The following is a 4065-nucleotide window of genomic DNA, read 5'->3' on the forward strand; positions in this document are numbered from 1 at the left end:
GTTAACATTTTAATGCATACAAGTTAAGCACATGTTAATGTTGTACTATTTCAAGAAACCCTGGAACACAGTGGCAGATTGAATTAATGTCTTAGTGTATTTGGTCACTTACTGTGACATTACTAATTTGATAATACTGTCCTTAAGCACTAAGGTACAGGTACATCGACACAACCTTGGTCCAGTGCTCTACATTTGTATGCTTCTATACAAACAAGTCATGCTGTTTTGCAGTGGCATTGCTGACTTCCGCACCCTGTGCAGCCACAGAATACTGCCTCCATGCAGTCTGCTGGTATTGGTGGCAATGACATAAGCTATAGCAACAGACCTTTGTTCTCCTGTTTCCAAAGCATTGTATTTGGAAGAGGAAGTACTGAATTTGGACAGTGGGCCCATCTCCAAACTAGTGCCTACTAATGAGCTCTATCTGTGGAAGAAAAGAGCACCCCCTGTTGGGAGTACAGCTTCTGATTACCACAAGTATGTGAACAAAATGGCATGTGCTTTGTCAGTGGTGTGGACCTCTGGCAAGCTATACATCTTACAAATAAACTCTGCACTTTTAGTCTTTTCTGAGTCCAGGCCACCCTGTCCAAGGTGTGTTAAAAGCTGATGGTGTCACTGAATAACTTTTCATGTGGTCTTTTTTGCTGGGTCCAGCAATAAAAGACGTAGCATCACAACCAGTCAGGGCATGAAATGGGAGCAGAGTTTCCGAACAGTAGTCCATATTGTAGTTTCTCACAAATGGCATGAATAGGAAAGTACTCTGGCTCCTTTGATGTGCCAGCTTTCATCCAAAGCTGTCTATATGCCATTTAGCTATAGGGAGCCAGCAAAAGAATAAGCACAGCGGTGTTCCTGGCTGTGACTTCAACAACCACACTGATGGCACTCACTGTGGACACAATGTAAAATAATTCTTATGTCTGCTTCTTCCCAATGAGCACACAGCTGATGGGTGTCAACTGTTGCTGTCAAGCACCAGACTTCAGCCTCATCCTGAAAGCCACTAGCCAGAACAATTATTTTACCTTGTCGTGCTTGTGTCATTAGTTGCTTAAAAAAAATATTCCACGGTCCTCCTTATAGCTTCTCAACAGGGGTAATGGTGCGTGAGCAATGGACATCTGCTGTCAGCCTAACACCCAGTATTGCTTTTGTGCCTGTTCTTAGACTGCCATTTCTCTGTGCTAATGCCAAAGGGACAGACATTAACTCATATTTCAAAATCTGTTGCAAATTCACAGCTCAGATAGCTTCATAGGCCGTGATTAGTCGCCGAAGAATATTTCTGCCTGCCTTCATGGTTGAGGTCTTTCCTTTGACCTCTTTCCCGCCTCATATATCATGGAAAAAGTTGGAGCATTATTGTTTGGCAGTGGATCATGAACATATACACATCCAGGCTCCCCCTCCTGTGTCATAAGCTGTTTCTCCATAAAATTGTCCAATTGCACTTTTCCTAGGATATTTACATTCAACGGTGTGTCTTGTATGGCTTCAGCAGCCAGGTCTTTTGTTGCAATATTTGGCAATGAAGTGGGTGGTACATCCCCAGAGAAACCTTGAACCTTTGAAGGGTATGTAAGAGTGCATCCTCCTCTTCATTGTCACATTGCTTCCCGGCCTTTCTTGACTCACTGCAAATAAGTTGGTTATCCAAGCCAACATGAAACACAGTTCTGGTGTCTGCTGCAATATGGGCTCTCCAGTTGTAAGACAAAGCTGATCTGCTGAGAGAGTCTTGGTGATGCCTACACTTCCACTTCCTTTCTTTCCTATGCCTTTAAGCCACTCTTGGGCTCTGATCAGGGTCCACTTGTTTTAACTTCTCATATGATCTCTTGAAAACAAAGTTTCCTTGCAGGAACTTCTTGAACATGCAGCATCTTCAGTCCATATGTTTCACAGAACTGGACTATCTTCTTTTACAGACACTGGTGTCTTTACTGGGATCACTAGAGCTTGCCACACATGATACATCAGTTGCAGATGGTCTTGCTTTCTATATCCTTTGGATTTTGCCTTTGTCAGTTTATTGGGCATAGCAATTTCTGTCCCACATGTACTCCTGGGGGAATTCTGGGCCAAAAATTTAAAATTCTGCGCCAAAAAATTAAAAATTCGGCATACAATATTTTAAAATTCGGCATATATTATTTGTGAAAATAACACAATATAATCACGTCAGTTTCAATTATTTTGGTAATTTATTTCAAAATACCTGTCAGCAAATATGTCTCTAATAATACAGACAACAAAATTCAGGATTTTTTTTTTTTTGACAAATAGATTACTTACTAGGCAAATTAATACAGAACTTTAAGTAATTTATTTAAACGACAATAAAGAAACATATTTCCCGCATCACTCAGAAGCAATGCAAAGGCTTTGGGGAGTGAGAGGTAACAGAGGAGCTGAGGGAGAGGGATGGAGCCTGGGAGTGAATCTGGAGGGTTGCTGGGTGTGGATGGGAGAAGTATGGAACTGTTTTTTGGGGGGAGGGGAAGCTAGGGAGCCTCCCCTATGCAGACCCTGACTGACCTCTAGCCTCTCCCATTCAGTCAGACACATCTGCCCCCATTCCTGTGTGTCCCTGCAGCCCCCTTCCCCACCCTATCCCTACCCCACTAGCTCATGTGCCCTCGCCCCAGTCTGTGACCTCCCCAGCAGTCCCATGTGCCCCGTTCTGTCTCTCCTCCCACATCCTGTGCTTCCTAACCTGGCTCCATGGTCAGGGTGCTGTAATGAATGCAGCCGGCTGCTGGCTGTTATTGCTGGTCAGCTGCTGCTGTCTGTTCTGGTACCACAGTGGCCTCTGTTGGGCAAAAGGCAGAACGACAGCACTTCTCAGACAATGTATTTTTTTTCTGTGGAAAAAAAAAAAACAAAAAAAAATTCTGTGCCAGACAAGAATTTTGTGTGTGCGCAGTGGCACAAAATTTCCCCAGGAGTACATGACTCAGTTCTGCAAGGTGGACTCAATTCTGTCAATGGCCTTTTTGTATTTGACATCTTGTAGTTTCTTTCTAATGGCTGTTGCCTGCGTTATTCTACACAATCTTTGTTCACCTGTTTTATGCACATCTTTACTTAATACTTCACAAATAATGTAGAGACTGTAGGAAAACCAGTATGGATCTCTTGAGCCTTACTACTGGTTCCATGGTTTGCCTACAACCGTAATCAATATGAGTGTTATAAAACATCACCTCATCTAACCACTGTTTCTCTCTCTGTTTGTAAAAAATGCCATCACTATCATTTCTATGTTAATTCTACTCTAACTACAAAGCATTATATACTATAAAACAAATACAAAGTGTGCAAGAAAATGGCTTCACATATTACAGGAAAAATAAGTTATGATGAACTTACTTACAATATTATGACATATGAATAACCAAATACTATAAAAAGTTGAACATTAGGGTGCAGTAAGTGTTTAAACCATGAAGTTTGACTTCTCATTTCTGTTCTTAATAGACTGACAAGGAATTATGTCATGTTGTTGTAGTCAGTCCCAGGATACTAGAGATCAGGTGAGTGAGGCACTATGTTTTATTGGACCTACTTCAGTTGGTGAGAGACACAAGCTTTTGAGCTACACAGAGCTCTTCTTCAGGTCACCGTGTTAGCTTGAACGCTTGTCTCTCTCACCAATAGACATTGGTCCAATAAAAGATATTTCCTCACCCACTCATCTCTCTAATGAATTACATCAAAGCGTTTGATTACGCTGACAAGTTCATGCATGCGCTGTTTACATACCAAACGTTTCTGGTGAACTTTGGCAGCTGTATGTGTTTGCGACCTGCAGGGTCTGAATGTCAAAGCTCGGGCTTGGCAACCACCCGGTTCACACAGTGTTAGAAAAAGTTGTTACCAACTTTGAACAAAAACTGCCTCCTGGCGCCAAGCCCCCACAGAGGCTGGTTCAGCCATTTCAGTACACTCTCTAGTCTAGGGGCTGCAGTGCAGAACCTGGCAGTGCCCGCGGCTTGCCAGGCCTCTGACCTCCAGCTCTGCACCCATCCTTGCTTACCTCCCACACCCCTT

The sequence above is a fragment of the Malaclemys terrapin genome, chromosome 1 (genome assembly GCF_027887155.1).
Source record: "Malaclemys terrapin pileata isolate rMalTer1 chromosome 1, rMalTer1.hap1, whole genome shotgun sequence".
Lineage (NCBI taxonomy): Eukaryota > Metazoa > Chordata > Testudines > Emydidae > Malaclemys > Malaclemys terrapin.